Raw genomic sequence first — 24,994 nt, 5'->3', positions numbered from 1 at the left:
GCATGATGATCTTTATTCACTTTTTCTACAATTCACATCCTTGCAATTTCTTGTAATTAGTGTCTAGAATTGTGATAAATGACATTTAATTATCCAATGGTCTCAATTAAAATGAGATTAGAAAAATGATTTTGTTTATGATATTATTATATATCTTGTATTTTTGTAGTATATTCATGGTCCGACATGTTGCCGGGTGTTGCCATGTCGGTCCCTGGCGACGGGTGATACCGGCGACATGTCGCCCGATTTTTTGCCAACAATCGAAGCTTCTCATAAGGTTCAAGTTTAGATAAACAAACCGCACAATCACGATGGATGAGCTTTTCAGACCAGTAACAGAGTTGAAGGAGAATAGAGGAAGTGAATCAATCAGAGATTGATACTCAAGAGACACGCAGCGGCTGGAGATGCGGTGAGCGTGATGCGAGTGATCCACAGAATCCTGGTTTCCATCGCCAGATGATCTAGAGGTGGTGGAGGAACTAAGGAAGATCGGCTAAGGTAGTGGAGGAGAAGGTGAAGCAAAACAGAGAAAATCAACACTGCCATGAGAATCAAAGATATAAATATATAATGAGAAGGCTAGGGTTTAGACTCCCTTTCGACGGCGACGGCGTCACAGAAGAACTATCACCACCACTATTCTCTGCCATTCCACTTCCAACCGCCGCTGTCACTGGTGGAGGTGGCGGCAGCGATAAGTCGATAACCCTTGTGAGCGAGACTGTGTGTGTGCGCCACAGAGAGAGAGAGAGAGAGAGAGAGTAGCCGATTAGGTTTTAGTTGCAGAGAGAAAATAGAAAAGGTGAGAAAAGTGAAGACAGAGTCGCCGGAATAGAGAGTAGCCGATTAGGTTTTAGTTGCAGAGAGAAATAGAAAAGGTGAGAAAAGTGAAGACAGAGTCGCCGGAATAATCGACTATCGGCGATATATCGCCAATTTTTGGTAAAATTCGTGTCGCTGGGGGTGTCGTGTCGCCCCCCAGCAACACACCGATTTATCGCCAACACACGGTACCATGAGTATATTATGGAAAAATTACGTGATTAACAACTTTTAATGTTTTTCTTTACAAAATCAACCACTCAATGTTTCCATTAAGAAAGGAAAAAAACTGACTAAAACTCTCTTTGGAGTTGGACATATAAAACTAGCTAAAACGGTGGCTCTCTTCTCCCTTTAAACAATTTTACCTCTAAAACTAACCCTAACATCCCATTAGACCTTAAATTAAATCCTCTGGCACCGCCACCTTTGGAGATGAATGCACTAATCGAATTGTTCCTTGTAAATCTATTTCTCTTCCAGTTGATAGAATTGTAAAATCAATTGATCGATGTAGCTTTTGAATGGGGCATTCAAATTTTGTCCCTGGTAAATCCACTTATTATACAGACTGTTGAATGCAATGCAGCTATAAAGTAGCCAATGGTCTTGAAAATTGGATCGGTTTCATCCAAAAAGTTATAATGAATCATGATTTAGGCTCTCGTTATAATCAAAACCCAGTTGTGAATGTGAATAGAGAAATGAGCTTCTTGTTGGTCTTGGTCTTTTTCCCAATCTGTTCCCACGGAACTGTTCTTGAGGTTCGAACTAATGTAGCCAGTAAAGCTAGAGCTGAACTCTACCTGCCTAGGAGCCAACGATACTTAGTAATGAACATGGGAGTGAGCCACATGACTTACTAAGTTTTGATGAATTCCATACCACTATAGTACATACTTTTAACCATGGAACAACTTTTCATCGCCGAAATTTCAGCGATATATCACAAAAATATCGATATTTTGCCGATTTCTCTTGCAATTTTATAGCGGAATAATCTTCAGCGTTAATGGACTATCTTATAAATTTTGTCCCAATGACTCAAGACTTAAAAGACAATCTGCCAAATGTGATTAGGGGGATAATCTACATAGAATAATTTTAGAAAATAATTCAAATTAGGAAGACATTTTATAGCAAAATCTTCAAGATTAATGAACAATCTTACCAATTATATTCCAGTGATTTAGGCCTCAATAGTCAACGTGCCAAAAATGGTTAGCAAAGAGTATATACATTAAAGAATTTATGGAAACAATTTAAATTATGAAGAGATTTTGTAATTGAATCTTCAAGGTCAACCGGTAATCTTTCCAATTATGTCCGAATGATTTAGGTCTCAGAAGGTAACATGTTAAATGTAGTTAGGAAGGAAAATTTAAATGGAAGAATTTATAAAAAAAATAATTCAAATTTATTAAATATTGGCATCAAATTGGGGTAGACACCAAATTTGGGCAAAAAATTACAAAAAAAACCCCTAAAATCTGCGAATTTATTTGGGCCAAATCTCGCCGAAATTTATGTGAGATTTCGCCAGTTTGCCAGGTAGCAAAGCGTGGAGAACTTTCGCTCCTTGCTTGGGACAAATTGTAAAGCTTGTCATGGAAACCTTATGCGAGTAATAAATCATTTATTTATTTATTTTTTTTAAATCCTATCATTTTCAAAAATAAAAATAGTAGCAATTTACATTTACACCCCTATGTTTGCATATAAAGACATTTATACTTTCAAAAATTCATTTTATTACATTTACTCCCCTCATATTTTGAATTATATAACAACATCACAAAGGGATGGCTGTAATAAGTTCAATTTTGAGGGTATAAACATAACTATTTACAAATACAGGGGGTATAAATGTAACTTGTCTGAAATAGTAACGAGATTAACCAAGTTGAGCATCCAAATTTAGCTCGGCTGCCTATCCTAAACCTAGAGAGAGTTTTGAGTTAACAAGTTCCCGTCTTAAATGTTTTGACTAAAATTTCAATCTGTATTTCATTTTTCTGGCTGACCCAAAAAAAAATTATAATTCATTTTCCTCTGATTCCATGGGATTCTTTGCAATACACTTGTGGGATAATGATAACAGCCATTTTATTATCCATACATTAAGCTGAGCACATCTGCACTAGTAGCATTGCAACTAGCATTGCCCTCCAGTGCATAGTCTTTGCCCTCGGTGTAGTGTTGTGGAATCGATTGACCCCAGTATACTATTTAGCAGCTGACGCTTGATTCACTTAATGTTGGGCAAATCATTGCCTTTGATCTTGGTATCCTACCTGACCGCCTTGCTCTCTTTATCAATAAAGAGATACAAGGTCGGTGTTTCTTCAAATTGTAGCAACTCCTTATATTTGATCACTTTTCTCCAAAAAAAAAAAAAAAAAATTCATAAAATAAGAGAAGAAAAGAAAAAAAGAAAAAGAAAAAAAGAATGTAATTAATACCAAAAAGGCCTGATGGGGATATGATGTTTGTATTCATTGTGGGACTTCATAATATCATATGCGTAGTTATCTTAAAAATGAGAAAGACATCTCCTCTGAGATATAAATTACTAAGGATGTTTTATTTACTAGTAATAAAATAATAATAGTCGTGCATGGTTACACAAAAATACTAAGACCTAGCTAACGAGTCTGATAATTTAGCTTTATTGTAATCACTACTGCCAACCATCAGCTATGGTGAGTTGCTTGTAGATGGGTTTCCAAAAGTTGCCAAGGGAGGAACCTATGGGCAACCCAGTATGCACTTCTCCTGTGTTGAAAAACATAATTTATTCTCAGGCATACAACACCAACAAAAATCTTTGCAGCCAATCCTTGCAAATCCTCCATTGATGCACTTAGAAACATTTATTTTCCTAGAGGACCAGTTGGGCTTAGTCTCTCCAGTGGTGCTGGTTGCATTGGTGCTGTTGAGGTAAAGTGCAAGCAACATTGCCAAGACAAGCATTGAGGAGAGAGCTAAGCCTTTTGAGTTGAACCTTGCAGCCATAGCTAGGAATAATATATGATTGATCAACGATAGCTAGTTGCTTGTCTGTAGAGGAGATCATATGGCCAAGAACTAAGACCATGAAGCTTATATATAAGAGTGTCTTTGGCCTACATGGAGAATAACACAATTGGTAATGCTCAGCGGGGTCCCACTAGGCTAGATAGCTTTTGGGATATCCTAGTGGTTGGTTGTAAATAGGGAAACCCAGTGATGCCCTAGTTGTCATCACCTTATTTTTAACTATTAGGCGTGTGATAACTTTTTTTAATGTCTATAATTGGAATTATTTCCATATTATTTTATTTTCTCATTTGAATTCTTTCCATTCATCCTTTCTTCTATTTGAATTCTTTCCATACTATTTCATTCTGACATTTCATCAGTATCCTAATTTGTCTTGATTGGTTTCTTTATTGAAACCTTTCTATACATTGTATTTTCATACGAACATTTCCATATGTTGTATTTCTTTCTTTTATTGTTCATTGTTACATAACATCATGGAATGTATGCTGCCTATATATTTGAAGTATTTCTATATTATTTTTTCCTCTCATTTGAATTTTTTCCATTCATTGTTCCTCCCATTCGAATTCTTTCCATACCATCTCATCCTTCCATTTGAATTCTTTCCATTCATCCTTACTCCCATTCAAATTCTATCCATACCATCTCATCCTTCCATTTAGTAGTATCCTAATTTGGCTTGATTTGTTTTTTTTTATTGGCACCATTCCATACATTGTATTTTCATACGAACATTTCCATAAGTTGTATTTCCATTTTTTATATCATTCTTTTATTTTCTCCTCTCATTTGAATTATTTCCTCCTCTTTTGGTAACCCATTTGAATTATTTCCATTCATCCTTCTTTTCATTCGAATTCTTTCCATACCATCTCATCCTTCCATTTCATCAGTATCCTAATTTGGCTTGATTGGTTTCTTTATTGAAACCATTCCATACATTGTATTTTCATACGAACATTTCCATATGTTGTATTTCTATGTTTTACATCTTTTTTTTTTATTTTTATTGTTCATTGTTACCTATAGCATGTAATGTAAGCTGCTTATATATTTGAATGATTTCCATATTATTTTTTCCTCTCATTTAAATTCTTTCCATTCATCCTTCCTCATATTCGAATTCTTTCCATACCATTTCATCCTTCCATTTCATTAGTATCCTAATTTTGCTTGATTGATTTCTTTATTGAAACCTTTCATACATTGTATTTTCTTACGAACATTTCCACATATTGTATTTCCATATTTTATGTCTTCCTTTTATTGTTCATTATTACCTAACAACATGGAATGTATGTTGCCTATATATTTGAATTATTTCCATTCATCCTTCCTCCCATTCGAATTATTTCCATACCATCTCATCCTTCCATTTCATCAATATCCTAATTTAGCTTGATTGGTTTCTTTATTGAAACCTTTCTATACAATATATATATTTGGGTACAAAGGGGCTTTATTTTCATACGAACATTTCCATATGTTGTATTTCTTTCTTTTATTGTTCATTGTTACCTATCATCGTAGAATGTTTGCTGCCTATATATTTGAATTATTTCTATATTATTTTTTGGGAAATCCTTGGCGCCTTACCCCCTCTAGTAACCTCCCCCCCACTTCCCCTCCTTTGGAATTGTTCCGTTTTTCCCCACCCCTTGCTTATTTTTTAACCCTTTCCGACCCCCGTTCTTTTCCTCTTACCCATTTCTTTTTCCCACTCCCTTTTTTTATTGCTTTTTCTGGTGTCGTGTTTTTTTAATGTTTGGTCTTTTGGGTTGTTGTTTTGTTTTTCCGGTTGGTTTTTTTTTTGGGGTTTTTTCTGGGTGTGGGTCTTTTGCTGGGTGTTTGGGGTTTTGTTTCTTTCCGGTCCGGTGTTGTTTTTGCTGGTGGGGGGTGTTTCCCGGGGGGGGGCCTGGGGGGGTGATTTCCCTTTCCTCTGATTTGAATTCTTTCCATTCATCCTTCCTCCCATTCGAATTCTTTCAATACCATGTCATCAATATCTTTGGCTTAATTGATTGGTTTCTTTATTGTGTATCTTGTGATTTTGGTAGCTTAATATGAAAAAAATTGCATGATTAGCAACTTTTAGAGAAGAGAAGATGAAAAAGGGAGATCAAAGCTGGATTTGAAGATTTGAGCCCTATATGCATGTTGTTCCCATGGATTCTTGAAGGAAATGCCTTACTGTATAAGAAAAGATTTTGAAGATTAATCTTAGGGTTTAAAAGCTATTCAAGCCCCAATTTTACAGGTAAGGGCATTTGAATTTCGAATTTGATGGATTTAGTTGTGCTCTTGAATTTCGAACATGAATCCATGTCTTAATTATGCTAAACACACGGCTAGATGGGTCCCCATTCCTGCTTAATCTTTTAATTAACCATGCTCTTAGGCAGTAACGACAGCTATTAATCACTACTACGTACTTGATCCTGCATCAGCCATGCAGCATAAACTCCACAAACATCTAATCTACATTGCTTCAACTCTGAGGGGCTTACGGGAGATTGATCTTTTGGAAATTCTACCTGTCTATCTCCTTCACATTTGGTACTATATATCCTATATACAATCAAAAAAAAAAAATAAATGTAAAGTCCAAGTGTGCATTGCACATGAAGGTGTATTAGGTATTTGTTAAATATGTAATATTACAATCTTGTAGGCATGCAAAAGCATGCTTGTACATTTTGAAGGATTTATCCAAACAAACCAGGAATCTAAAGAGAATTATTCTTTTAACATACGTATAATCATTTTTGTACTTTGTTTAACATTAAGAGAAGTGGGGTTTGGGTTGCTCTTGATGCTCCAAACTTTTTCCTTCTGCGTCCATCTCCAGCAAGCTTTCCACCACACTGTCTGAAACTTTATTTAGCAGACCCTGCCAATCCCTTGAGATCCATTGGAGAACAATTAGAATGTTCATTAAAAATGAATTAATACCTTAAAATGTTGACTGAGAACATTCATATTTAGTCATAGTGAAAGATAGCATCAATTATAGAATATGATACAATTTTTATTACATCACCATATGACTCAACCCTCCAACTAATCTATGAAATCTTCTACTTTATTCCATTTAAGAAGCAAGTAAAATGAATCAATTCCATTGGCAATGCTTGACTATAACACCATGAAGAACCTATTGACAGAAGTGTTTTTCACCATTCAGGTGACATGGAACCCTTCAATGTGCCTGATGATGTTCTAGAAAAGCATCTGGCCTGTATGTTATTGCTCTTTCTGAGCATAAGACTATTACCAAAAAGAAACAGCAATAAGTAATTAAACCTTTATGCTGCTACTCAAGAAACTACTTTCACTTTGGGAGAAAAGAAAAGAAAGCTCTCTCATGGCATGACTATTTGTATATTAGAATCCATAATATACTAGGACTTTGGACTTTAAAGAAGCCTTAACTACTTTGACCAATTTTCTGACCACCCATGGTGAATGGGAATCCATTTGTCACGAGATATGGTATGGAAAAGAGGCATCTCAGGCTGATTGTGTTTTTGAAAGCTAACTAGCCTCTAGAATAAGTTTCTTGGGCAACGAACATCCTCAGTGGTGGAGAAAAACTTTTGAATGACCAAGGAGTTCCCTTGCATCCACAACAGTCTACTGGTTAAGTTCCTGAAATAACAACACAATAGAAAGTCTGACCAACTGGGCATTTCTAAACTCTGCCAAAAAAAAAAAAAAAAAACTGGGCATTTCTAAAACTTTTCATATAAACTGATCATCAAACTATATATATATGGCTTGGGTTCTGAGTGTTGAACTTTGATATTAAGCATGGCAAACAAACAAAGCTTTTTAGTCTTTCTATTCTTATTTTCATGTTGTATTGGTTAATTTCATTTCATTTCCTAAACATTTATTTCTCATGCAACTTCTTTTTGATGTGAAACAAACAAATTAACAATCAAAGCCTTATTAGTCCGTTTTTGTCTTCTTCCTAGCTACAGTCTTAAAATTAATCCTTAAATTAGAACTTGACCCTTAATCCTTACCCATTGCAGGAATCAAAAGAAAGGCCCACCCTTCGTTTGGCCATCTCAAGCGCCAATCTGTACCTGTCCAGGTCGTTGGCAGTATAAGTGCCATCATCCACAAGCACAAGATCAGAAGGATTGACATCATAGAAGATGGGAATGATCTTCTTCCGGTATTCTGTCATGAGAGCCAATTCATGGACACAGTAGTAAGAATGACAATAAGTTGGTGAAAAGATGGCCACCCCAACCTTACAGTCTTGTATGCCACTTTCAATGTTCTTCATGAGCTCATCTCCGGGCTTCATGCTCTTGGAATCCAAGAATGGATTGAGTTTTAGGTGGATCAGGCGATCATAAAGCAACCCAGCTATAGTATGCTTGGTATCCACCCCCCTATGATTTATGAAAACATCACAGAGAGCAGCCATGCGAGTTTTCTTGTAGGTGATTCTGTGCTTTCTACCACCCAACGACTTGCCACCCATCAACCACTTGGATAAGAATCGGTTCATCTCTTTTGAAGTTCACTTTACAGACAAATGAAAAACCAGAAGAGCGTACATGGGATCAAGCCATGCCCAATATTCCTTTTATAGCACGTAATTCGAAACCCAGTGATGGTTACTGTACTAAGACACAAGAACGTATGAAATTATCCCTGGATTCTCTGCGAATTAAAAATAATATTCTCATAAATTCTTCTTGTGTTCTCATTGAGGTTGCAAATACAGTGACTACATGACCAGAGAACAATCTTACCCATAAAATGTATGGTCATCTCTCTTAGTTCATGCATGCTTGGGTTTTGATATTATTTTTCTTTTGAGGAACACATGCATGGCAGTCAAATGACAACTTCATACGAAAGGATATTCTTCTCCACTATAATGGAGATTAGCTAAGATTTATAGTAAAGGATGATTGGTAATCAAAGAATCCAAGTATTACTATATATATATATATATATATATATATATTCATCAAATAACCAACCACATTGCAGTTCATCTAGTGTAAATGCAATTAACATTCTCTCCAATGACATTAGCCACACGAGTCTATTTCTTTGTACCATCCATGGTCCCCGTCCCCGTATCCTAGAGGTGGTCTCCACAAATGGTGGGAAATCAGCTTTAATGGTTGAATTTGATTTTCAGAAGATTTGGATCAAGTACGTCAAGGTATTTACGTCAAGATAATCATATCAGAAGAGAATATTGATGAAGACTAAACAATCCAAGCAAATTAAAAGCTAAGCATACAAGTTCCTGTTACCATTTCCTTCGCCTGATGATGATTATGAATTATTCTCCAATTAAAAATTGCCATTATTTATTCATTTTTCAAAATCCGCTGTTACAGTCTCACACAGACTTTTACGAATGATACCCCCGACGACTCCCTGGGTTCTTCAAGAAATCTGAAAGATAAGCACAGCTAACTAAAAGCCCAGCATGCTACCAATAACTCGATTTTTATATATGAAAATATAAGCGTGTGCAGCACCCCAATTCATAGCCACCCATACTTTTCCATTCAATTAGCGAGCCAATGAACCCAAAAAGCCATTTTTCTTTTGGTAAGAATGAATCCAGAAAGCAAACCTAAAGTTAGATAGAGGTCCGTAACTGTCTCCAAAGAGGGGGACCAGATCTTTTGTCTTCTTGTAGAATTTCATTTAATGTAGAGGAAAAGAAGAATTTTATTTTATTTATTTATTTTATTTTATTTTTGGGGGGAAGAAGGAAAAGAAGATCCTAAGGTTGCAAATTAATTTAAAACTGCATTATTTACGTTTGAAATACGGCTTCAAATTACGTGCAAAAGCCATTCTCCTGAGTTAATTCCCATAGATAACAATTTTCCAGCAGAGGATTCAAACTAGTATATCCCAAGTTCCATTCAGAAAGTTGTTTGTGTACTTTGAAATTCTTTTCATGGATGGGGATGCTTGAAATTTTCTTCTGGAAGGTGATATGCATGCCCTATACTAGCCGAGCAGAGTGCCAGAGACTTGTCGCTGGGCAACAGAGGAGAGAGAGAGAGAGAGAGAGAGAGAGAGAGAGAGAGTTGGTGCAACAGTTTAGTAATGGGCATTTATCAAATCGACTTCAAACCCAAAAAGAAGCAAATCGACTGATTATAGCTAGGGGCCAAAAAATTAGTTTTCATGTAAACTTCTAGAGTTCAACTCAGCATATTCCAAGCGATGCGTTAGGAACTCATACTTTTTAGTCATAATTTAACACGACTTGCCTCCTAAGTCCTAACACAATCTTTTGACAAAATCCTTGCAAATGATGCCACTCTACCAATCAGACTCTTAAGAAAACACAGCCATTACATCAGATGCTCTAAGAGCAATGGAGTCGCTACCATCTGCCCTTTCGAAGTCGTTCCCTGCATATTTGGAGTACAAAACCGTGTTTCCAGGTGGCATCGTTAATGGCTTTGGATTGCCTTCCTCATCCAGTGGACCGGGTCCAAATGCAATTATCTATTCCAATACAAGCAACAAGCGGTTAGGTTGGATATGCCACCAGATTACACAACTTAGATCGACCCTGTCAGAAATTCTGGTTGGTAAAACAGTCCCAAGGATTCAAGGGTTGCCGTGCCAATGGAAGGCTTCTCCTTGGCAACCTCTGTCAGCAACAAACCTCCAGCAGTCTTCTCCTCCACTTCCGCAACCTGAATCAAGATACTACATAAGGTAGGTGCAGGGAGAAACTTTTGTTTTCAGTGAAACAACAATCATAGAATAGCAGCGTCGAAGGCATTACCTTGATTAGAACACGGTTGTTCAGAGGCTTCATATCTTTGATGTCATCTGTCTCAAGGATACCAACAATGTCATCCTCCTTCACGAGCATATGGTTTGCTCCATTGAACTCCAATTCTGTACCTGCATACTTTGAGTACATTATCTGGCTGCCACTGACAAATATAGGAACTATTTTTAGTGAAACATAATAACTAAGATATTAATACAACACGACAATTACCTTCACACTGATGCCCACTTTGGTTTTACCGTCTGTCCTACCCTCTCCAACAGCTACAACTTCACCTCCTTGAGGTTTTGTCTGAGCAGTTAAAAGGGGAGCTGTATACCACCAGCTGTTTTCTCCTCTACTGTCTTGATCTTCACTAGGAATCTGTCACCCAATGGCTTAATGGAAGTATACTGCTGATGCGTCTAGAAAATTGCCCAACCATCGAAGGCCTGCAAATCAAGGGTCAGATGTGGGCCAACTCGTATGTCAGGAATCCGTCTCCGATGACTAAGTCAATAAGAACACCACAGTAGAACTCTGGCTAGTTGCAGAGCTTAATTGAAAGGTAAAATTAAGGGAAATGATTTGGTTACCTTCCTCGTGTTCTAGTCATTAACTTATATAGGTCCTACCTTCTACTCTTGGCTGTTGGATAGATTTGCGAATCTTATCCTTAGCCGCATGATCGTAAGGTTTAATCCCCCTAATCTAGGTTAGTCGTTGATTCCAATTTGGGCAAGATTACTGAACCCGAACTTGGCGGGATCACAACTCCTTCCATAACGGTTAGTTTCTTTGCATCCAAGTAACCTTTTGGTCATCCTCTTGTTCCAATTTCATTCGGCTTGAACCGATCTTCCTTGACCCGAACTGGTGAATCAACTATCCCTAGTTTGACCCGGTTAGCCAAATATCATTATTTTTCCTTATCACAAGCCCCCTAAACAAAATAGTCAGGTTTCTAAAATCGATCGTTTGGTATGTCTTTCTCGATCGTTGAACGTGAACGTTGTCGGGAGGACATCAAACAGTTTGGCTTCTCCTAAGGGCCATCCAAAAGTCCCATTCATTGATAGGACCGTTGCGTCCACTTGAGCCGTCTTCATTCAGCATGACATGAGCTATGTTCGCCACGTGTGCATTGGGAATAGGCATCATCATGGTGCATAGTTGGCTTGAACTGTCGCTCGTCCCTAGTCGTTAATGTCAATTCTTTTGGATTAATCCGGACCATTAATAGGTTGTCTCTTGGAAGTATTTAAACCCAATCGTATGGCATTCACCTAATACTATGCCATTTACGAAAGTTTTGCTCTTGAGAGTGACAATGAACTCTGATTAATCTTCAAGCTTCAAGCTTCAAGCTTTGAGCTTTTTCTTCATTTCATGCAAAATTTTCAAGCAAGCAAGTATCATTTCTCCTTGTGTATTTGTTTTGGGTGCTTTTCTTTCCCTTTCTCTAGCTATTTTTGTTTTTTGTTCTCCCTTTGTGCTACACTCTCTACTGGATCTATCGTCCCTGTAGTTTAGGATTTCTCATAGTTAGTACACCCTCTAATCCCTTCATTTTAGGGTGTTTTTTCCTCCAACTCTCTGATAATGGGTAGTGGAAGAACTTTAGAGGAAGATTCTTGGGGTGATTCTGTTGATCACATGGTCGAAGGGGAAGAATTTTCCCAATGATCTATCAGGTCATAGGAACATTAGGGTCACCAACCGTTGGTTTGGTCCTTCTGACCATTCCTTCCGTCAAGAGCAACCTAAGAATCAAGCAGAGGTGGTGTCATAGCATTGCCTTCTGCTTCCCGTAGGCACAACACTCCCTCGAAGGCTAGTGCCAGTGGTTCCCAACCAATTAAAAGGCGAGATCGACTGGTCCAAGTCATTTTGTTTCACATGTCCAACCTTTGGAGCTTGACAATATCTCTGAGAGATATTTGATTCCTTTTAGTTATCTCCTTTCGAGTTCCTGATTGCGACGAAAGGGTTAACTTAGATCCTCCCAAGGAAGTTTTCATTTATATTGATACCTTTAAAAGTGGGGTTAGGCTTCTTTTTTCTCCTCCTTGTTTGCTGCCATTCTTAACCACTGGAGCTGTGTCCTGGGATGCTTATGCCGAATAGATGGCATCATATAATTGAGTTCTGGAGTTCCTTGGCTTATGTTTCGAGTTAGGAATTTCTCCATCCCTGCCTCTTTTTTCCCATTTTTATTACTTAAGCAAGTCTAACCTTGTTGGGTGGGTTTTCTTCTCCAAACACCCAAAGGGTGGTTTAGGTTGGTCGGGGAACATTGTCACAATGACACTTGCCCCTCTAACCATAAAGGGTGGCATTGTCGGTTCTTATTCTGTCTATCACCTCCTGAAGATTTAAACTTCCTGATCATGTGGAACCATCGGGATTCTTATACTTAGGTTAATTGTCATCTTCCTTTAACATCCAATGAACAAGACGCCGTTCGTGCTATAGAGAACATTCTTGCACACCAGAAAATTCACAGATACGCCATGGAGTATGAGGATGTGCTTCAATGGTGGGGTTTGCCCCTGGTGAGTTCCTGAGTATTCGTTTTTATTCAAGCATTTTAAATAATTGTTGGGTTTTAACCATTGCCTTTGCTCTGCTGATAGTGCCTCCCAAATACAATTCTCGTACCATCAAAGCTGCAGCACAGCAAGGCTTTGATGCGGTTGAGGATAGGGCAGCTAGGGAGAAGACAAAAGAGCCAAATGCCGAGGAACATCCCCCGAAGGCCCCTCTTCTCAAGGTCCAAAGGGTGTCCTAAACACCAGTTGGGAGATAGCGGAGAAAGGAAAGCCTCTGATTGATATTGCCGAGTCTACGCACAACGATGTGAACTTGGTCCAAAGAAGGCTCAATTTGCTTGATGATGCCGCTTCCAAAAGGGCTCGGGGTGAGCAAGGCGACATATACATTCCCCCGTGGAAGCTATCATTAAGCGATAGAGTCTCTTGGGACTCTAGTTTGGCTCTCGAGTGGACTACAAATGCTTGAATGCCTATTGGTGGGAGATTCTTGATGCTATGCCCAACGAGGAAATTGTAATTCTTCAATTAGGTAGGCTTTTTTATTTGACTTTATCACTATTATCATGTCCTGAGTTTCATATCCTAACCCTCATCGGTTTCAGGGTCCTTGCTGATGATTTCCACAGGCAAATGCAGTTAGTGCTTCGAGTGGCTCGTCTTAGTGTTCGGTCAAGGCGTCACGAGGAAGAAATGAAGATAAAAGAGAGGGAAGTTTCACAACTGCAAGAAGAAAACTCCAAGCTTCAAAGGGCTAGGGACGATCTTAAAGCGATGAGGGGCTAGATCATGGAGCTTGAGCAGGAGAGAGCTAGACTTCAATCTTCTCTTTCTGCTTTGGAGACAAAGGTTGGGAGCCTAGTCAAAGAAAGGGATGACTTGCAGGATTGTCTAATGACAGGTACTCCCATTGGACCTAAATGTCTCCCGGTTGAGGTTCGAAAGGCTTGCATTCTGAAGTATTTGAACATCAAACCCTTTACTGCCTTGATATGGTCCACTACAACTCCATAGCCTATCGTGATGATCAAAATGAGGTATGGAGATCAATTCTGAGGAAGGATCTTCCTTTAACACCGAACCTCACCAGGAGGCGTGCAGTGTTGAAGTCTTCAAGGAGCTGAATTTGGAAGCCCCCTGCTGGACCCTCAGAAAGCTGGATTGCGTGCCTTCAGATCCAAATGTTGAAGATTATCTGAGACGAACCACCCGTAATCCTAGAACTTGAAGTTGTTGGAGAAACTGTGGACCTTCCTGATTATGCGCCAAACCAAACGCCAACTCCTGCTAGTAACGCTACCAACCATTGATTTTTCTTTCTGCTGCCCATTCTACCAAACATGTTTGATTTGAAAAAGAATTTTTTTGTTTCCCTGTTGGTCCGAAGGACCCCCATACAATCTTTATTTTTCTTTGGTTTTATATGATGAATGGCCTTTTCAGGCCCTAGAACAATTTTTGTTTGAATGTATATTTTGTTTTTCATATCTCTAGATCATGCTGTGAAAATTTTCTAAGTGTGGAGCTTTACTGCTCTTGGTTATAGACAATCCAAAGTGATTCGGGGTCTTATTTGGGAAATTAGAAGCCCTTCTTTACGAAAATTCACAAGATTTTTTTAAGTGTTTGGAGGGTCTTAATTGGAAAATCCGAGGCCATTCCTTAGAAAAATTCACAAGATTATTTTGAGTTTCGAGGGTACTAGTCAGAATATTTGAAGCCCTTTAGATTCCCTAGCCTTAAAATTTTCAATCATTGGTTGCCCCCAATTAAAGGGATTTGGATTTTGAAAAGAATAATTGTATTAGATATTTGGTCAAAGCCGCATTACAAAATGCTGACCAAGACTGCTAGCATTACTAAAAAGAAAAGTTATTGATAATACTTCTTCATATTTTTTGCATTCCATGAGTGATCAAGTTCTCAACCCGTTCTTGGATTTCTCAATTAGTATGCACCTAATCCTACTTGTTTCACAACCATGTATGGTCCTTCCCACATGGGATCAAATTTTCCTTGATGCTAAGGATTTGATGCGGCCGTATTTCCCAGGACAAGGTCTTCATGGCGATATTGACGATGCTTTACTTGTGCATTATAATAAACTGACATGTATATGTGATGCTACTGGATTCAAATCACAGCTTCTTTGCTGAACTTCATCAAGGAATTCCAAGTTGTCCATTAATCCCTCTTCATTTGCTTTTCCTTCAAACTCTCTTTCTTTGAGAGTTTTGGCCATCATTCCACAGGAGCTACAGCCTTCGCCCCATATGTCAATTTAAATGGCCTCTCTCCTGTGGGAGTTTGGGTAGTGGTTCTACATGCCTATAAGACGTTCGGAATTCCTCAACGCACAATGCTTTATTTGTTTCCAATCACTTTTTGATAGCATCGAGCAAAGTTCTGTTGGTTACTTCTACTTGTCCATTGCTCTGGGCATATGCTACTAAGGACATTCTATGCTCAATCATATATTTTCCAGAGAAGTAAGCGAAATGAGGATTATCAAATTGCGTTCTAGAGTTAGCAACAATAATCTTTGGGAGACCAAACCGATGTATTATAGAATCCAACCGGAACTTCTCGATCCTCCTTTTGGTAATTGTGGCGAGTGGAATGGCTTCAACCCACTTGGTGAAATCGTCAATAGCCACAACTAAGTACTCCCTTCCTCTCGACACCTTAAAAAATTTGCCCATTAAATCCATTCCCCACATTGCAAAGGGAATTGGATCGAGAATTGATGTTAAGAGGAACTACTGATTTCTTGACATGACTGAGTGCATTTGACAACTTTTACACTGACGCACATACTCTAAGGCATCTTCCTGCATCGTTGGCCAATACAAACTGAGCCTGGAGGATTTTATGTGCCGTGTTCATCCTCCCATATGCGCACCACAAATCCTTGCTAATGCATTATGTGAGCCCTTGGTCCCAGACATCTGAGTAATGGTACTGCAAAAGATCTTCGGTAGAGTCTCCCTTTCTGAAGAGTAAATCATGTAGGTCTCATTCTGATCGATCATGCTTCCTTTGTATCTGCAGGTAACCGATCCTCCCGAAGATACTCTGTGATTGGATCCATCCAAGTTCGTCCCTCTTCTACATATATCACCTCGGATGCTCTTGTACTCCGGAAATTTAGCTCTTCTATGTACACTGTTTGTTCCAGAGTTTTTGGTCTAGCATTCGCCAACCTTGATATATAGTTCGCCTATCATCTCGGTCTCCTTTGTCGAGATTCAAGTGATTTGAACCCTTTTAAATTCTTGCATCAACTACCTTATTATTCCTAGATAATTGACCATTTTGGGCTCTTGAGCCTCATATTTCCCTTGAACTTGGTTTACTACCAACTGAGAATCACTGTAAATCATTATTTCTAGTATAGCAAGTGCTTTTTCCAGCCCAAGGCTAGCTAGGAGTGCCTCATACTCAGCCTAATTGTTACTTGCCTCAAACCCGAATTTGAATGCATACCAAATGACAAAACCTCCATGGCTCTTCTACAAAATTTATGCTCCTCCCTTATGTCGATTACTCGACCCGTCTTCATAAACATCCCACTTCTTGGGACTTGATGGTCGTCATTTCTAATGAGCGGGTTGTTGTTTCAACCATAAAGTCAGCCAGTGCCTATTCCTAGATTGTTGTTTGGGGCTCGAAGTTGACTTGATACTCACTTAACTCCACCAACATGCCACTATTCTCTCTGAGAGATCAGGTTTTTGAAGTACCTTTTTTAAAGGGAAATTAGTGAGTACCTCAATTGGGTGGGCTTGAAAATAAGGCTTTAATTTCCTTGGAGTCATCATCAATGCCAAATCTTGCTTCTTGATCTCTATATATCTGGTATCAGCATCAAGAAGAATGTGATTGACATTATATATAGGCAATTATTTTTTACCTTCTTCTCAGACAAGAAATGCACTCATTGCCAAGGGTGACGATGTCAGGTACAATTATAACTCTTCACCCTTCTATGGTCGAGATAATAGAGGTGGTCAATAGCATTCAAGTTTTCAAAGGCATTCTGACACTCTTTAATCCATAGTGCTTCTTTATCACGTTTGAGATTCTTCAGCACTTTGAAGAATGGTAAACACTTCTCTCCCAATTGTGTGATGAACCTAATCAAGGTTGCCACACGTGTAGTCAAGCATTGGATATCCCAAACAGTTTTCCGAGGTTCCATATCGATCAAAGCCTGTATTTTTTGCGAGTTTGCTTTAGTTCTTCATTGCAAAACATGTGTTGGAAAATGCCATGTCAGCAATGCCACATCAGCCTTCAATAGTTTTGATGATGACAAACATGAATTACTGATGGCTATTTTGACTTGTGCATATCTAGTTCAATATGAGAGCAAGTGGACCAAATCCAACTCAATGCCGGATGCCCAAGCCCAAGTCAAGGCCAAGACAAAACCATGATGGACATGAAGTCTAAATCAAGATGAGCATGAAGAATAGAGTACAAGAAGATTCAAGAAAATTAACTCAAGCACAAGCAAGAAGACTTAGCAAATTAAGACTTAGGACACCTCTGTATACATTTATGTGTAATTGCACTCATTTTCATCAAAACCATATGCATCATGTCATTAGACATGTTAGGAGTGTGTATGAGGATATAGGGTTGGTTTGAATATCTTAAAAACCCTTAACTTCCCTAAAAGTCCTATTCTTTGCCTCTAAGCTGCAAATGAAATTTCAGATGAAGATCCGTTTGACCCCAGATGGACATCCATCTAATTAAAAATGTTCTAACGGCTAAATTTTTTAACGACTATATTTTCAGATGGACATCCGTCTAAATCAGATGGACGTTTGTGTAAGCAAAAATTTGCCCATTTTCTATCCCTTAGGAGTTGGGCTAAGGCCCTTTAAGGCCATCTATATAAGCCCAATCCACCTCATTTGAGAAAAACAACCTTGCAAATTGATTAACCACTTCCCAATAATCTTAAGCTCTCAAATTAAAAAAAATCCATTGTTTTGCCTCTCACCCTCACTCCACCATTGAATAACATATCAAGATGTTTAAACAAGCTCATCGGAGCAAAGTTTGAGGTGATAGAAGACTGTTGAAAGGTCATTGATGTTGTAAATAATTTACTTCGTCTATTCACTCCATTTGCATCTCTCACACAAGGGATGAAGTGCCACACCCCTTGTTAGGTAATCTCTAACCACCTATTGTATTTGGTTGTTTTCAATTTTGTGTCTACGTAGATTAGAATTGGTTTTGGGTGTTTTTCCTATTGAACAAAGATTGTAGAGAGTGCTCTTGCTCGTAAACACCTACGTGCATCTACATGTTGGAGTTTACTAGTACTATTAAAAGGATAACTTAAATTGTTATGGACAAATTTTTTGTTGGATGGGAATAATAAACATTAAAATTGGCTTTAGAAAAAATATTTTCATAATTAAAATCTATTACGTTAGGCAATGGAGAATTCAATTACATTCAAAATAGCAAGAGTGGACATGAAAATAATTATTGCATAAGAACCTCGAGGAGTTGCTTAGTTGGCAAAAGGTCGCTTCATAGTAGGAGGTCAAGAGCTCAACCTCTTTGAGGCCAGGGGTGAAGGCTTGCCATATATTTAATATCTATACATAACCTACCCTAACAAAACAAAATACATTAATTAAATAGTAGAACAAAAAATGATTTGGTTTAGTAAGAGAGAACATCTATTTTTTTTCTTACTAAACCACAACATTTTTTCTTCAGTTTCCATGTTTGGCTAGCTATCGAATATTAAGATCTTGTTGCACCAATAGCATAATACATCCAATAGTGACACTTTCTCATATTTTTCTTTTTTTCTTTTACTTTTTTTTTCTCTGGACAAAGCCAACCAACCATGGTCAGATTGGACTTGTATCCCATACCTCGGTCATGACACCCAAAAGTTTGTTGGATTTCGTGAGGGATCTGTATGTGAGACTAACCAAAGGAAGCTGGTGTCATATTAATACGTGTTTGTGTAGGTAGAGACTGGCATAGTTAGCTTACTAGTTGCGTACCTAGAATATCATTATTATATATGGATTGTTGCCTTATTGAGTTCTATGGAACTCATCTTTGTAGATTTCCTTGTTTCTTCAAATTACTTTGTAGGTCATGAGAGAACCTTATTTCCCGAAGTGTTTGGCATCGGCAGAATAGCGCGATGAACCCTCAGGAGAGTACTCCAAGGAACACAGAGACTTGTGTTTTGACTGCTCTTATAGAGTCCACCTCTTCGGAGCATCGAGAGACTACCTATGAGAGCATAGTGGCATTGATTGGGATTATGTACTTGTTTGTTTGTTTTGTTAGGTGATATTGAGACCTATGAGCTATATGAATCAGATTGTAAACCTTAATGGATTATTTCTTTCCTTCTGATTATGAATTTCCTATGAGATTCATTTTGGGATTTAGACATTTATTATTCTCATTTATTGATGGACATATTATCTTTTGCTCTTGATTATGGTTTTGTGTGCACTATTTATTATTGTGGCTATGATCTTGTGACTGTGGATCAGATCTATAGGTAGTCAGGGAAGATTTGATACCATCGGGAGAGGTGTGATAGGACACCTTCCGCTTTTGGTACATTTTCTATAAGCACCGCTTATGATTTGATCATGAACAACAACCAAAGGTTCCATGGCATCATCTGATCTAGTTCCCAACCTCGTAGAAATGCTATAGCTTTATCTCATTGTTGGTTTTCCTTCAATGCTTCTCAACAAAGGACCGCATAATTTCCTAAGGACAGTCGTTAGATCGTATCTGCCCCCTATGCAAAACGGAATGTGATTCCCATGAACATTTATTCTTCAGGTGTTTGTATTCATCCATAGTATGGCATTAGGTATTGCATCCACGGTTCAAAATGTCGGCGACATATCCCCGACACAGGGCGATATGTCGCCATGTCGCTGGGGGGCGACACGACACCCCCCAGCGACACCGACATCGCGAGAAGTCGGTCGATAAATCGCCGACTTCTCGCGATAAAAGGGCGAAATTCAGGCGAATTTCGCCTGAATTTCGTTCGAATTTTTTTTAATTTCTCTCTCTTCTCTCTCTTCTCCAGAGCTTCTCTCTCTCATTTTTCGCAGTTTTCACTATATTTTCGTCCGATCTTCGACATCTACGGGTACATCTTGCTTCCTTGTTGCCGGATATCACGTTGTTTCTGTCGATCAGTAGCCGTTTCGCACGTATCCGAGAGTTTTTTCACAAACAGGTAACCATTCTTATCCAAGTAATTTTTCACAAAATGCATGCTATATGATGTTGGATGATTTTGAAATTAATATATGTTGAATACCATGTGCCGATCTACGATTTCACGGAGTCGGAATTTTTTTCCGCAAAGTATTTTATTTTTTTATTTTTGTGGGTAAAAAATGATATTTTGATTATCTTGTATGATTACTTTTTAAGTGATACAGTGGTTGTATGATGATAGAAAAAACATATGTGGAACTCCGTGAGCCGATCTACGGACTCACGGAGTCGAAATATTTTTTGACCCAAAAATAAGTTATTTTATTTTTCAAAAAATATCCTGATATTAATAAAAATATCAATAATTATGAAAAATGCAAAAAATAGGGGAAAATGGGGGGAAATGTTTTGAAAATTATGGAATAATTATATAAGTATTTTTCAACTGTTGGTTGTGTTGCCCATGTGGCTTCATCGCCGGTTTTGATATGGGCAGCTATTTTTATAATTATATCATACATGCAATATTCATAATTTCATATATGATTGTTTATATGTGTATAAACAATTATAATGATGTTGTTATTTGTTAATGTTATTTGAATGCAACAGTCATCATGTCTGCTGGTGGGAGTCAGAGGGGAACTGGGTCTTCCCAGGGTGGACGGGGACAGGGACAGGGTCAGGGACAGGGTCAGGGACAACCTGAGAGATCAGCAGTAGGAGGGAGGACTGACCCAACATGGCAATATTGTACGGCTATTGATGGAGACAAAAATAAAACTGAGTGTAATTTTTGTCACAAAAGAATATACTCAGGTGGCATCAGTAGGTTCAAGGGTCACATCACTGGGAGTTCAAAGGATGTGACTAAATGCACAGAGGCCCATCCAGATGTAATCAAGTTACTCAGGGATTTACAAAAACAAAAGGGGAAGAAGAAAGATGATCGGAGGAAAGTCAACAGAGCACTAGATGATGCAGTGCGGGGACCGTCATCATATGTGGATGATTCAGATGATGATAGGGATGTTGATCCTGTTGATGTGGACAGAGATCAGGAGGAGAGGGATATGCGGCGGGCCATGGCAGAGAGAAGACGATTGCACCATCAAGAGCAGGATATGGCCAGAGCTAGAGCTACATGAGCTGGTCCATCTAGGCCTACAGGGGCTAGACCTTCTGATTCTGGGGGGAGGGGTGGTGTATTTGGCATGTTTGGCAGATCACAGAGTCAGCGGGCCCCTCATACATCAGGTTCAGACCGTTTAGTGCCACTACCACGGCAACCATCTGATTATCCACGCCGTCCAGACCCGACCATGGAGCAGGATCCTGATACATTCAGGAGAAAAGGGGCCAAGCAGCCCAAGATATCTGGTGCATGGAAAGGTATGGCAAAGAAGGTAAAGAAAGCAATGTCAAAGTGGATTTATTACAATCACATCCCAACAGAACACAAGACACAGGTCCATACTATACGAATATGATTGATACTATTGCAGCGGCAGGCCCTAGATATAGTGGTCCCAACCCTACAGAGTTGATGACCACCCTCCTTCAAGAGGAGAAGCAAGAGCTGCAGGAGTATATTGATAGTATGAAACTCTTTTGGGATACTTATGGATGCACCATCATGTCTGATGGATGGACCGGCCCGACGAGAAAGTCCATCATCAACTTCATGGTATATTGTGATTGGAGAACTGTCTTCTTGAAATCAGTGGATGCTACTGGTCATATGAAAGACCACAGATATATCATGGGTCTCCTGCAGGATGTGATCGACCAGGTTGGTAGGAAAAATGTGGTGCAAATTGTCACTGACAATGGCTCCAACTATAAGAAGGCCGGTGAAGTGTTGATGGCTTCACCTGATTATAACCTTATGTGGACACCTTGTGCTGCACATTCAATTGACCTAATGCTGAAGGACATTGGAAAAATCAGCATTGTCCACAACACCGTTGAGAGTGCAAGACAGGTAACCAACTTCATCTACAATCATAACGTTGCTTTGGCAATGATGCGGAGATCATGTGGAGGTGAGTTGGTGCGACCTGGTCCGACAAGATTTGCGACAAATTTCGTCGCCTTGAGCAGCATGCAAGATAAGAAGTCGGGCCTCAAATCCATGTTTGCATCGCAGGAGTGGTTTGATTGGGCTGGATCCAAGTAAGATAACTATCTACTATTTCATCTTATAAATTATTATATTTATATTATGAGTTTATGATTATCTTGTATGATATTTATTGTTTATTGACTTAATGAGTTTGTGATAATTCAACACGACCAATGGGCGCGCCGCACAAGACACAATATCATCTCGATGATTTCCGGAGATGTGTTATCGTAGTGTTGCAGACCATAGATCCTATAGTAAAGGTCTTGCGTATGGTGGACTCTTCCTTGAGGGGACCCACTATGCCCCACTTGTATGCATCCCTTGAGCGTATGAAGGATGCTATAAAGGCAGCAAACCCTAGAGGACATCGGGCTTTCTTAGATATTGTCGATGCACGATGGACAGCTCATCTGATGCATCCTCTTCATAGGGCCGGTAAGTAAATATTCTGGGTTGTTGATTTGTAGTTGTAGACTTGTAGTCTTGTAGACTTGTGCGCGCTTGTAGCATTGTAGGTATTGGTACTTTGGTAGTTGGTACTAATTTTAAGCTTTTTTAATTATGCAAAGCATATTTTCTAAACCCTAAGTATCAATATAGTCAACATTTAGGGTTGGACACAAACCTATTGGATGCCCTGATACAGGTGATAACGAAGTTGGAGCCAGATGAGATGGTCCAATCATTTTGCCACAATGAGGTGAGACATTGGGAATTTCAAATGATTAGTGAGTTGTATTAATTGTTTAAATAATTTAGATAACCAATCAATACTAATGATTGTATTATTGCAGATCAAATTGTTTAGAGATGCATTTGGGTCTTTTAGTGGAGCTGTGTCAGACGGGGCAGTAGAAACCATGGATCCAGGTTAGATACTTATATAGTTAGATCCTTAGGGCTTAGATGCATAAATGTTTTGAGTCTTTTGACTTTTGAGTTTCTAACTTAATGTTTTTGTGATAATGCAGCTGAATGGTGGTATCTCTATGGCAATAGTGCATCAAACTTGCGAAGATTGGCAATCAGGATCTTGTCTCAGACTTGCTCTGCCTCTGGATGTGAGAGGAATTGGAGTACATTCAGCATGATCCACTCCCAAAGGAGGAACCGGTTGGGAAGCCAGCGTCTAAATGACCTCGTATTTATTCACTATAATATGAGGTTGAAGCTGCAATATGCCAGGGAGCAGGCTCAGAATGAAAGGCAATACATCAATCTCGATGATATATTTGATGTTGCCGAAGATGACCAAGATCCCCTCACTCAGTGGATGTTGGACAGGGGTGAGCCGGTATTGGACCAACCTGGAGGGAGGCCTCGACCCGAACTAGCTCAAGCTGCAGGGGTTAATGTGGGTGAGTATATGGCCACCGAAGAGGGTCGGCACATGCGAGGCAGCTGCCACTGCTGATGAGGATTGGATGATGGCACCAGGCACGGAGGAGCCGCAGGACGACAATCCCGATGACACACTCTCGCCTAGTCAGACTGGTGGAGATGATGATGGTGGTGGTGGTGGTAGTGGTAGTGGTGGTGGTGGTGGTGGTGTGGTGGTGGTGGTGGTGGTGGTGGAGGCATTGGAGAGCGTATACATGGTCCACTACCAGAGACACAGCAGCCCCCACCCAGATACACTGGGGAGAGTCATTTTGATCATGCCACTCAGGATTATGATCATGGTGGTGATTATCGGCGTGGTCGTCAATATCCCGATACGAGGCCGAGCCACCATCGTAGGGGGAGCTGGCCATGACTATGTTAATCCTTGGGATGCGGCGATTGCGTCAATGGGGTCCATGAGCTTGGATGAGTCTGTAGGCTCAACACCAGGTTATTGGCCTACGGGTAATTATGGTGTCCCTCTCCCTCCTTCAGATGGACAGTATGATATGGGAATTAGTAACCCTTCTAGTTCTTCGTATCATGGGAGCTATGGTGTCCCTCTCCCTCTTTCACAATCAGAGTCATTCGTACCAACAAGGGCATCTGATGGCATGCAGTACGTTCCTTGGCCCTATTCTCACTTCCCTCAAATTGGAGTTCTCATGGCAGCGGAAGATGACCGCTATAGAACTGCAGTTAATGATTACTTAGACCATTTTCAATATCGTATGAGATGGGATGAGTATGTGAATTTGTTGGGTGGGCATCACTGGAGACAGTCTGAGTCAGAGGAGTTCGATCCACCTAGGCACAGGACTTGGTACTGAGAGTTTCAGATTTTATATGGTTGGATGACTTTATGTATTACAGTATTTGTACAATGAATTGTAGACTTTATATGATTTGGTTTTATGAGTTTTTAGGTTTTTAGTTTCGGGGCTTTCGTCCGCGTATAGTAGGACATGGGTCGATTAAGAACATTAGTTTAGGTAATGTTTTAGATCAAAATAACACTACCAATGT

General features: G+C 39.2%; 1 long non-coding RNA gene and 2 pseudogenes across 1 annotated transcript; 1 reads left to right on the top strand and 2 right to left on the bottom strand.

Annotated features, from left to right (window-relative positions):
* Positions 1 to 6,655: 6,655 nt before the first annotated feature.
* On the bottom strand, positions 6,656 to 8,371 carry LOC149023116 (putative 2' cyclic ADP-D-ribose synthase BdTIR pseudogene; annotated as a pseudogene).
* A 1,838-nt stretch (positions 8,372 to 10,209) lies between these two features.
* On the bottom strand, positions 10,210 to 15,454 carry LOC149023115 (20 kDa chaperonin, chloroplastic-like; annotated as a pseudogene).
* A 7,379-nt stretch (positions 15,455 to 22,833) lies between these two features.
* On the top strand, positions 22,834 to 23,419 carry LOC149023114 (uncharacterized). Its single transcript, XR_016171402.1, has 3 exons — positions 22,834 to 23,020; positions 23,155 to 23,285; positions 23,380 to 23,419. It is a non-coding gene; the product is annotated as an uncharacterized LOC149023114 (long non-coding RNA).
* Positions 23,420 to 24,994: the final 1,575 nt, after the last annotated feature.

This window comes from Hakea prostrata, chromosome 2 (assembly GCF_041222555.1).
Source record: "Hakea prostrata isolate BN-2017 chromosome 2, UWA_Hpros_2, whole genome shotgun sequence".
Taxonomy (NCBI): domain Eukaryota; kingdom Viridiplantae; phylum Streptophyta; class Magnoliopsida; order Proteales; family Proteaceae; genus Hakea; species Hakea prostrata.
The sequence above is the reverse complement of the archived record's forward strand: the minus strand, read 5'-3'. Positions and strand labels throughout refer to the sequence as shown.